The 12546-nt window shown below is 36.3% G+C and overlaps 1 long non-coding RNA gene across 1 annotated transcript in view; it reads left to right on the top strand.

The window, feature by feature from the left end:
• Positions 1 to 3684: 3684 nt before the first annotated feature.
• The window catches only part of LOC125703562 (uncharacterized), a 49036-nt gene continuing 40174 nt past the window's right edge, over positions 3685 to 12546 (top strand). The window contains exon 1 of the long non-coding RNA XR_007380887.1: positions 3685 to 3743. This is a non-coding gene — a long non-coding RNA (uncharacterized LOC125703562). The remainder of the gene's footprint in view (positions 3744 to 12546) is intronic.

The raw sequence follows: 12546 nt of genomic DNA, 5'->3' as shown, positions 1-12546 counted from the left end.
GTTTTTTCATAGCAGTATCTCATTTTACAATTGTGAGTAGTAGCCCAAAAGGTTATGTTATTTTGTCAACAAAACTTGATGGAAGATCACTTATTTTTATGAAAACAGATTTTAAATTATCATTGCTAAAAAGTTTCTGCTCATTGACAGGATTCAAAACCATTTCAGTGCTGACAAAGAATTTGGCACAGAGCTAGAACTAAATGCCAATTAGTGGTGGTAGCATGCTGAAAGTGTTCCTTGGTAGGTCTTCTTGGGCAGAAGAGGATAGAGAGAACAAATCTATTGTGCTTTTCATCCCAATGTCTGGATAAAATTGTCAGCTTAGAAGTTCATCCAGTTGCATTTATGTACTCTGCACAAAGAAATGTGATCATTGTGTAATCATAATGCCATTGTGGCTGTCTATCCTCAAAATAATTATGATCAAATGTGCAGTTTCGGTGCACAAGAGGAGATGTGGAGTTCACAGAGCCTTTTAATACTTTCCAAACTGGTGGAAAGCACAAGAAAACATGCTAAAATTATCATCAGAGATGCCCAAAAGTATAGATGACTGATTCTGGTCACCATCTCTTTTGACTTTCAAATGTAAAGAGGAAGCAAGAGAATGCCCATATGAGAAAAGTAGAAAGTACTCAAGAAGAAACATTGTCCAAGACTAAGTGGTCTACATTAATAACAACTTAACTCACAGACTGTGTAATGCTTTACATTTTGCATTAATTGGTGTTTATCTGCCTACCTATTAATCACATCTATCAAGTCTGACTATCTTTGTTCTGGAATTGCTATTTGTGTTAATGGGGAATCAAAACACCTACTGTCTGGAAGCATACAAAAATAACACCAATATTAAGGCTGTGTGGTTGAGTTTCAGGCTCTGTGCAAAGACCTTTTCATGTAGATGTATGTGCAGGCTCAATTTATCTAAACACAAAGGCCATTTATATTTTCTTTTAAAGCTCTTACCATTCCATTGGCTAAACATTTCATACTCAATCTTGTAATGGAACTTTTAAGCTACCTTTAATCTCTGTGGAGGAAGTATGTACAACCATGATCTTCTTTATCACTGTGTCTATTAGTGCAGCCAAACTAGCATCTTAAGTTGCAAACTATGCAACAGATGTGAGAGTTTACTGTGAGGGACTTTTGTCCCTTTTCCTTTAAGTGGTGGACAGAGCTAGTTATTGTTCCTCAGAGATAAAGGGGATTCTTTCTAACTTGCAAAGGCACTATGGTAATAACTGCTTCAGAACCCATTCCTAATCTTCTCAGTATGTCCAGAAGAATAAATTCCAATTCCTCTGCTTGCAATATCTAATGCAAATAAGAAATTCAACGAAGACTAGTTCTGGGGTCTAACTATCCAGGTGAATAGCTTTATGCAAAAAGTCACTGGGCTCTGGGATGCCTAGAAGGAGCCTGCAGTGTGTGCTGGCAGCAATAAAGACCAGGAGCATACAGTTTCAGACTAGGTACAAGAGAATCCAATCCATGAGTCGATTGAAAAGAGAGTTTTACAGTGTCTGTCCTTGTAGGATTTCAGGACTAAAGGTTGGGAAACAGGGTTTGAGCTCAGAATTGACTCTGCTTTGGTCTGAAGGTCGAACTAGAGACCTGTGGTCTTTTTAAATTTGAATTATACTGTGATCCTTCCAATTCAATAAAACATTTCATGAAAAAACAACCCTCTTTCAGTTCTGGTGAGTTGTATGCAGTTCTTTTTGGTAATTATTTCAAATTCTGTCATTTTAACTTAAATGTCTAACTATTTGAATATTTCAATATGGATAAATATTTCTTGTTCTGCCAGATTTAATGATAATCCTTTGGAATAGCAAAAGTGAAGGGAACTTAAGTTACATCACAGTCTTGGCATTGTGTAAATAGGATTGGATCTATAGAGTGAAGAAGGCGTTCTTGAGAATCTGACATCATTCAAGACTAATTTCAGGAGTTCTAATTTGGCCAGTTTGGTGTGATCCTATGGATCGAATGTCTTTCAGTGCTTTTAGCATGTTAGATGAGCTTTTGGTTCAGTTTCATCTGAAAGGAATGCAGTCTAAGTGCTTAGCAACTACACTGCAGTGTGGACAGAAATGTTGTGAGGACAATGAACAAGTTCCTTTCAAAAGTATCCTCCTGATCAGAGCTAAAGTGTTAATATGTAATTAGTCATAGTTCTTTCTACCTGCACAGGAGATAAATGTGCAATATGTTTTGATCACTCAGTTCAGCAGATAGTAAAATAGACTGATTCTGTTTCAGGAATATCTTGTGAGAAACCAGAATTTCAAGTAAAAACCGATTAAGTAATGTCATACGGTACTAGGAATGTTAATATTCAATAGTTGACATGTCCTAGCAGATTACATTAGTGCTTAAGAGGTACAGTAGACTTAAGAGGTACAGTAAGCTTCTTAAAGGAATGCAATCCAATAGTAAGAAACATGAATAGATTTGTTGCATCTCTGTTCTGGAATTCCAGCATAACCCGCAAAATCAGAGCTCATAGGATTTACGCTGGCTTCTGCCACTGTAAGCCTTGGTGCCAACTATGATATAAATCTGGTGGGAAAGATGTCCTCAGTGGATTGCCTTTACTACTTGAAGTTAAATTCCTTCAGAGAATAAGGAATTACATTGGTATCTAGCATTTGTTCAGTTAAATAGTGCACATCCACTGTTCCTACTTGTGCAATGTAGGTAGCACTTAAGGTCAAATAGTAAATATTTCTGGTACAAAAAAGGAGATAAAATCTTCAATGCAGTGAATGCCACATAATTCCACACAAGATTTAGAAGATCTTATTAGATTAAAATATTTAAAAGGAATCCCCTTTCCACAATGAAGTATCCCTTAATTCAGTCAGCATAATAATTTTCTAAGAAATCCAAATGAAAAGTCATTCCCAGTCACTGTAGAGAAATTACACCTTAGTTTTGAAAGATCAATGCAAATTTCTTCATGTTGCCATTTAGTTTTAATCAGAGCATACTCATATCAAAAATGTTAATTAGAATGTAGATTTCTACTCAAACTTGCTTAGAAGGAAAATACATCAATAAAAATAATGGCATGGATAAATGAACAGGTCAATTAAAAAAGCCATTTTATTTAAATGATGAGTATTCTGAAAGCATCTTTGCTGAAGGCAAAGCATTTAATATATTTAAATTTACCTTCCAGGCCCAGAAGAAAACTGTACTCTGGAGAAAATGAAGATGTCTGAAATATATTTAGGTGTGATGAAATAAACACGTTGGACATGTTGCAGTGTGTAAGGGTTTTTGATGATGTCCATCTAATCTGAGATACTTTACTATGGTGCAGTGAAAGTATTCATGACATGAAGGGAAGTGGCACAGGCTTCTGACTTCAGTGGATTTATATCACGTACGGATCTGATGCAGATGCTAGCATGCTTTGAATATCTTTAAGAAACAAGGTACTTGAAGCAGGTAAGAAATCATCAATCTAGGAAACTACTTCATTTATGTGATGATCAATGTTTGTATGGGAACTTCTGAATCATGTCCTGAATCTCTGATTGACCACCTGATGCAAGCAATGAGTCAGCCACAGGAGCACAGGTGAAGGCAATTCACCTGTGCTACCGGAAAGGATAGAGCCTGGCTGCTCCTCTCCTAGACCTATTTAAGAGCTGATGCTAGTGGGGAAGGACCTCTTCCTAGAGATCACTCCTTGTGGAGAGTATTGTCAGCCTATAACATTGGTAAGTATTTTTTATTTGTTATCTTCCTGTTGCAGTAATCTTAGCCTAGCTTTCCTGGATATTTCTTAACTATAACATCTGTATGTTCATTGATTATACACTGCTCTTACACTGTGAATCTGTGTCTTTATTTTGTACCTGGCTGACATGCAAGGTGGTGCTTCCTCAGTTTTCTGCTTGTGCATCCCTTTGATGTAACTGTTGTGCTGATGCAATTTCCTGTGGTATGAATCGGATTAGGGGACTGATCCTGATAGAAATACAGAAGGAAACAGTGGGCCTTTTTTTCCTTTATTTTCTACTTAGTTGGATAATGTCCTAATCTGACAATGGATCTGCTTGTGCTCTTCAGTGTTCTGCACCAGTGGGATAGTGTGCTATGGCCCAGAAGTTATTGGAGGTAGGGATTTGAAGCATGATAGTGCCTCAGATGTGTAATATGCTGATGTTAAACATCACTTTAAGAATAAACTGTGATTTATTTTTTTTCCTCTCACATATATTTTATGAATAATTTCTTCTATTACTGTCACTATTGTTTACTAGCACACTTAAAACACAGTTGTTTAACCTAAGTAACTTAAGTAGTACATAAACACTTGTACCTGGTATAAAGGATCTTTGAGGTATTCTCTTTCAATAAGAATGGTTATGTCCCGCCAGTTGTATTCAGAAGATATGTGTCAGTCATAAACTAAGGAAGTTTATATTCATGAAGCTGGTAGCACTGTGGGTTCTTATTTTTGTCTAGCTTTTTCCATTCTTGTATCATATGGCTACTTATATCCATTCAGTACTTCAGAATATTTTTGTTACTGTCATCTGATAAATACAACTTTTTCAAGAAGTGCTCTGAGGAGTACAGATGAGTACTTGAAAGAAGGAATATGAGTGTATTGTTAGTTACTTTTATCATGACTTCTATCAAAGGGATAACTCCCTTGTGTTTTTCCTGGCCTCTCGTGGCTCATCATCTTGGAGCTTCTAAATAATACAGAGTTATGTGCTGAAACTACTTTTGCATTAAAGCACTGAGGCAAACAACATAATTGATTTTAGTCTTGATACATTTCTGAACAGAGCTACATGACTTGGTTGCCCGCTGTAGCATGAGATTGGGTCTGAATACTGGAGAAATATTTTCTGGTCCTGTGAACAAAGAGGAAACCTTGTAAAGTATTTGATGGAAGAGAGACAGGGATATGTGCTCTGCAGACAAGAGTCACCTCTCACAAACAGAGTGATGGCAGATAAAGGCATTACGCTTCTTAATTTTATTGAAATTATTGTTTCTGAGAATCTCAGTTTCTGGCATCAAAGAAAAAAAAGACTTTTTCCTAATTCTGGGTTGTTTTTATAATATATTAATTTCTGGATAAATCTTGAGGTAATTGTCTTTGAACTGTCATGGCAATATTTTACTATAGTTGAGTTTCTGTTCACAGACTGATATGTCAAAGATTAATTCCAACTTTATTTTAAAAATCAAGGAGTCATTTATAGAGGAGTTAATATGTAGATGATACATCAGTGAATGGTTTTCTCTTTCACATCTAAGAAAACCGTAGCCTTAAGCACTCATAAAAATAGGTGAGCTACATTCTGATAATCTGTTAGTTCTCTGCTCAGTGGTTCATGGTACTTCTCTACATAAATGTGTGTGCTCAGGTCAGTGCAAATTCCCTTGATATTTTTGGAAACATCAGGTGTAAGAGCTATTATCTGCAAGAGGTGCTGGTGATGACATGACCGAGTAAACTGTTGTACTTATCAATTAGATCATTCAGATCAGAATTTCACAAACATTTGCAGAGAACAGTTAACAGATTATAAATGTTTTTGCAGATTCCAAAAGCTTTTGTAAGTCACTCCTCTTAATGACATTATTAGTTTGTGGACTTGTTTTCTTCAATGAATTATGATTGCTTGGGGAATGCAAATGTCTAATACTGCTACTTAGGTCTTTCCTTAGGCTTAGGTAACAATAGTGCCAGTGAAATTTTTTTTGAGTAAGAAAGTTATAGAATCATAAAATCACCAAGGTTGGAAAAGGCCTACAAGATCACCTAGTCCAGAGTGTCCACCAATCACTGATATTTCCCCGCTAAACTGCGTATCAGTACAACATGTAGACAGTTCTTGAACACTTTTAGGGATGGTGACTTCACCAGCTCCCTAGGAAGACTGTTCCAATGCCTGACCATGATGTCAGATAAGAAATTTTTCCTAACATCCGACTTGGACCTCTCCTGGCACAGCTTAAGACTTTTCCCTCTAGTACTATTGCTAGGAGAAGTGACCCCACCTCGCCACAATCCCCTTTCATATGGTTATAGAGAACATAAAAGTCTCCCCTGAGCCTCCACTTCTCCAGACTAAGTAACCCCAGCTTCCTCATAAGGCCTGTGCTCCAGACTCCTCACTAGTTTCATTGCCCTTCTCTGGGCATGCTCCTGGTCCTTGATGTCTTTCTTGTAGTAGGGAGCCCAAAACTGAACACAATGCTTGAGGTGTGGCCTCATCAAAGCTGAGTACAGGGGGATGATCAACACCCTACCCCTGCTGGCTGCACAGTTTCTAATATAAACCAGGATGCCATTGGCCTTCTTGGCCACCTGCTGAGCTGAGCATTGACCGACACCAGCACGTCAATTTCTTCCACACAGCTTTCCAGCCATTCTATCCAAATCCCATAGTGTTGCTGGGGTTATCATGGCAGAAGTGCAAAATCTAGCACTTAATCTTACTGAACTTATTCCATTAAAAGACCTAGCCGATTCGTTGAGTAGTTAGTTCAGATGTTCAGAGGATAGCAAATACAGACTGACTCACTCTTACTCTTGAGCATCTCATAGCTGTAGAAGGTCAAGACAATCACTTGTGATGTGTGTAGACCATTTAATATTAAATGGCTTTTCCCCGGGCGTAGTGTTATTTGGTTTGAAAATAAATTTATCCAAATTTCATGATATGCTACTAAATGGGAAGAACAAAGCATGTGCAGTTACAGGGGGAGGGAGAACTTGGCTTCTCATCATTTTGAGGATGGATACAATGTATGTAATTTTGTTCAATATGGTAGTTGCATAACAAAAACATTCTAGACAAAAAAAAAACAACAATCGCTGTATTTAGGTACCATACCTGCTTCCTGTCAAACTGAAATTCATTGAGTCCTGTTCTCATTCAAATTTCTGAAATTCATGCTTTTTTCAAAGAGAATTGATTCAGATGTGAAGAAAATAACACACACCAGAATCTTTTTTGAAGTTCTGGCAAAACTGGAAAAAATTCTTTTAAAGTCTAATAATGTTTTGCTAGAATAATATGTTATCTTTCTGATCAAAATGATGCCAACAACAAAATGTGCTTAAAGAATTGGATTTTACTGGAATGTTCTTATTTCATACTTTATAATGTGGGTTATTAAACCATATAATGTATCAGATATTTCACACTACTAATCATTTGCATTGCCTCGATAAGAAAGAGTTCATGACTATGAATAAAAATTGCATCAAAATTATTGTGGTCTCATAAATTAGTCTACAAAGGTAATGAAAGAAGTAGCGGAGAGGTTTTCTATGAAAGTAGTTAAACACAGAGGTATTGAATGTAGCTTGGATGGCTCTTTTCTTCCCATCAATATCTTTCAGGGAAATTTTCATGGAATTGTATTGTAGCTTTAAGCTGCAGTAAGGCAGCTGATAATTTCATCCAGACACTGGAAAGCTAATTCAGTGCTTAAAAAAAAACATTCCTATTGTTGTGGCTTGCATCATGTAATTATTTGAAAACTTGTTATTTGTCTTTTCAATGCAATTAACTTCTGTTTTCACACTAATCACCTAATCTTGTGGTGATTCTAGTCTAGAGGTGGTGTATAATGCAACATGCTGTTAAGACTTCCTCAGGTGGATTAGGCTAAAAAAAAAAAAAAGCAGTAACATCTTCTGCTTAACAGGCATTTAGAGTGGTGGAGGGAGAAGGGTAGAGGTGTCTTGAGAGTCTTTGCAGTGTAGTAATCAAGGAGCACAATAAAATGAATGGATTTTGAAGTAGGTGCTCTACTGAAATTGTATAGGATTCCCTCCTCATTTTTAGATCTGCAGCACTGGGGGAAGCTTATGATCTTCATCATTGGAGTCAGTATGATTTTAAAATGGGGGTCTTGCATACATGTGGCATATTGTCAAGTCAGGCAACATCTTTTTGTGGAAGAAATCATTGTTGAAGTCTTACTCCTGCACTCCCCTTCTCCCAGGAAAACAATGTTTAGGTGGGGAAGGATGGGCTAGTAAGGTCAAGGTACCTGTATGGGAGTATGTTTTGATATGAGACTTTTGTACATGTAGTCTTCTGTAACAACATTTCAGCTGGTTCAGCTATTTTATCGTCTTCATACCTTTATCTAGTTTTATAGGCTCTGTCACACACCTCATAGGAAAGAAAATAAAAATGGAGTAAGTTGCATCCAAGGGCTTCAACTCACTTCACGTTTTGCTGCACATTTGTGATGTACGTATCAGTGTATTATCTAAGCAGGTATTTAGATAGGATTATCCAGCCAGAATTTTTGGAAATCCAGTTAGCATGACATCTAGACACATATTCTGTCTCAGTAAATGTAAATTTGTATTGCGGCTTATTCAATTAATGACTCATTTTTAAAGCTTTTTGAAGTCTAAATCAGTGTATCAATAACAAATATATTGTTGACTGTGTTGCATTAGCAGTTACACAGAAGGCAGAACAGACTACATCCAGAACGTTGCTAAAATCACACAATAGATATTTATACAGATATTGAAGCAGTTTAGGTACAAAGACCTCTGAGTACTCAGTTTCTCTGGGAGGATACATAATTATTTCACTACAATGGAAATGTATGAGGTTTAATGTTTTTAATGTGTATTTTTATTAATATAATGGAATATGTAAAGATAGGTGTCATTTATTATTTCTTTTATGAAAGCTAATCATTTGGTTGAGCTGTTGCATACTGCCTACTTATTGTGAAACTGGAAGGGGATGTATTATGCATTAAAGGCACAACAAAACAAAATCAAAGAATAGCTGAATTGAGCATATGATATGCCTAGTGAGATAAAGGCAGTTTATGCTGACTGTAACTTACATTTTGACTGGTGCAGATACAGAATTCAAGTACTTAACAAGAGTTAAGCTTCTCTAGAAGCATATGCTTTTCTAGATTTCTCTGTGAATATGTTTGTACACAGAGCAAATATGCAGAACATGCATGCTTTTTTCTTTTGTGGATGTCCTCCTAATATGAAGATAAAAATCAAGCCATATTTAAAGTATTTTCATCTTCCACCATAGTCTTTTAAGAAACAAAGAAATAATTTAGATGCACAAATAATAATAAAAAAGTTAGATTTTTTTCCATATGTTGAAGAAAGAATGAAAAAAATGCGACATCCAAATGTATGGGAATATGTTGAATCACAGCCTGAACCTCTGATCATCTGAGGTAAGCACTGAGTCAGCCTCAGGAGCACAAGTTAAGGTAACTCACCTGTGTGACTGGAAGGGGTGAAGCCTAGCTTCACCTCTCCTAGACCCCATTTAAGGGCTGACTGCTACTGAGGAAGGTTCTCTTCCTGGAGATTGCTCCCTTTAGAATTTGCCTGTGAGCCCAGGATATGGGTGAGCACTTTCATTTATTTTTTATTATCCCTTTCCATTGTTATAATCTTTCTAGCTATATGATCTGTAGATACCAGCCTAACCACACCACTCTGTATTTGTTGATTATACACTGAGTTACAGCCTTTCCCTAGGACTTTATACTTCTTGGGTTAAAACTGACTGAATAACATCTGACTAAATAGCACTTGTCTGGTAGTAATACCAGTGATATAAAAAGTGAGTTTCAATAGAGAAAGTGTTGTCTTATTGCAGTATTGGTGTAGGGAACCTGCTTTGGCAGGGGGGTTGGACTCGAGGGTCTCTGGAGGTCCCTTCCAACCCCTACAATTCTGTGATTCTGTAACAAGTATCTTTATGCTCACACTGCTGTAAAGGTTTCACCAATGTTATACATGTTTCACATGTTACCAATGTATTTTCTATGAAAAATTGAGTGACACAACAAAAGACAAAAGAAAGCTTTATTCCCACTCTTTTAAAGCAAACTACAGATTGTACCAATACTAAGAGGAGGAGAGGGCTTTAAGGTCATGTAGTCAAAAATGGAACAAGATGGGGAGATGCTACGGTGAGTTTGGCTTGAAGATTTGTATCACTTCCTATTGAAAGTCTTGAAACTCATTCCTCCACTGAAATAGTATTAAAATGCTTTTTTTCTGCTACTGTTTTAAGGCTAGACATTTCTGGATATGACTTTTAAGATAATGCAGTAACTATTCTGCATTCCAATTTTTGTCTTAAATTGTTGTTTCTCTCCATATTCCAGCTATGCTCTGGGAAGAAAATGTCACAAACCAAAGTGTTTCTTTTGGATTTTGTACAAATACACTTGGGTTTTTTTGTGTTTAGTTACTCTATTTACTTCTAAAACTACTTGCTCCTGGGTGCCCTTAGGATGCATTCTTGAGATTTGGTGAGAATTCCCTTCCTGCTTTCTTTGGATTTAGTAATATCTGCTTCAGGCAAATGTAACATTGAAGGATCTGAATCTTTTTCTTTCAACTGAATGTCGCTACTGTATGATTGGTACCAGCTCAAATGTCTGTGAACTAGATGCTTGTAAAGGAATAGTAACTGAAGGCCATGCTAAGGTGGCTCGAGTTCATACAAATCTCTTTGTCTTTGAAGTAAAGTTTATGAAGTGCTCAACAGAAGCTGACTCTATGTCAGCAAACTGGTACTGGGTGGTGTTTTGATTATATGGCTGTTTCTTCAAATCATTTATCCAATGATAAATGGGCTGTCTGTTCTTTACCAGATATGTTCATTATCTTGATCTGATGAGATTTTTACTGTGACAAGTGCTGTCAGCAAGCCCCAATTTCTGGACTGTACCATGAGCTTGAGTGAAGGAAGATCTGCTTGTCCTTGACCAGACTGAGCTTGGGGTGTCATAAACTGCCAGTTATGTAAATTACTACATTTGATGCTTTGAACAGTTGAGAAAATGAGTAAGAGCATGAAAAAGCACAGGAAGAATGTGATCTATCTCCTTTCTAGGCTTTTACAGTCTGGGTGCTTGGAGATAAGTTCATCTTGTGTTTGGTCTCAAGAAGATAGTAAAAGTTTTGGTAACATAGGAAACTTCACCAGTTTCTCCCTGCGGCTTTCAGTCATGACTCTTTCAAAGTCGATCCCTAATGTTCCCAGTATGCTTCAAATGCTTAAGCTGTTCTCTGAGACTGTGATAATTTAGGGAAAGTCAGTTAAATTCCTGTGGTCTCCAGAACGTCAGTGTCTTTTACATAACCAAGCAAACAAGCAAGATAGAAACAGCTGTTTCTATTCACTCAATTATGAAAAGCATGTGAATATTACTTCAAATTCTTTTTTCAGAATTTATTTTCATTTGAGAAGTCTCTAGAAAAGTTTGCTTTCTCTTTTTTAATTTTTCACAAATTTGTCTACCAGGCAATGTCTAAGTATGTATTATGCAGTTCAGTGTTGTCTAAAAATACCAAAGCTCTTTCTGAAGAAATATAACCAAGGGGACGATTGTTTATTTGCATGAATACTCATTAGGACAGTGCATTTCTCCTTCTGAGCAGATGATGATAATGTTGGAATTAAACTAGAAGTATGCAAAACTCATTACAGGCTTGTTAACACATCTCTTCTGTTGCATTGAAGTGTAAGAAGTTCATGTGCCAGTATCCCAATTACATATATATACATATTTTTGCAGAAGATATAAATTTTTTCAGACTTCCAGTTAGCATGCACAGCTAAGGTTTATTCTGTGGAGAGAATTAAATTATCTCCTGTGAGGATGACAATTTGATTTTTTTTTTTTCCTTTCTCTTTTTCTCACTCCTTTTTCTTTTTTTTTTTTTTTTTTTTAACTAGAGGGTATATGAGAACTTTGCTAGAGCTACTCTTGATTTTATGTTTTCTGCAGTTTAGATGAAAAATGACATAAGGTACACAGATGTGATTTAGTCTTCTCTTTACTCTTGGCACAGGGGACTGCTGTTGATGTGCCAGCAGTGTCAGGTCTGTCCAACTGGCTAATGATTTAGTATTCTATCCACTTTTATGAAAATGTAAGATTAACGAATGCAGAAATCGATATATTTTGGGCACCTAGATCTCCTTTTCTAAAAAGGTATGACCATTTTAATGAATATCCTAAAAGAATATGAGAAAATCCTTAGGAGCATTAGCCTCTGAAGCTTTTTAACAGCTGCATAAAATACCAGAACATTTCTATAACTAATGACTAAAAGAAAGATAAAAACAATTCAGACAACACTTATGGAACCCATGAGACCTTATCTATAGCTTGCCCAAGGTTATTTGCTCTGAAACTTATATTTATAGCTATGATGGGTCCCAGGTTGGCAAATCTGTTTGCTAGAACTTTTAATTCTGTAGCACAAGCAAATTTATATCTTTTCTCTGTGGGACAGAAGCTGTTGACAAAGACTTTTTTTGTGCATGCGTCCAAAGTGCATACAGGGGAAAAAAGAAACAGTAATTTTTGATCACTGAGATGCCAAAGTAGGAGAAGGAATTAATTTGATTTTGTGGTGTTTTATTTTACTTTTTTATATAGGAAAAAAAGAATATTAAGGAATTAAAGAAGTGATTAAGAGTTTAAGAAACATTTAGCATTCCATGGGAAAACTAC

Source organism: Lagopus muta, chromosome 1 (assembly GCF_023343835.1).
Source record: "Lagopus muta isolate bLagMut1 chromosome 1, bLagMut1 primary, whole genome shotgun sequence".
Taxonomy (NCBI): Eukaryota; Metazoa; Chordata; class Aves; order Galliformes; family Phasianidae; genus Lagopus; species Lagopus muta.
The sequence above is the reverse complement of the archived record's forward strand: the minus strand, read 5'-3'. Positions and strand labels throughout refer to the sequence as shown.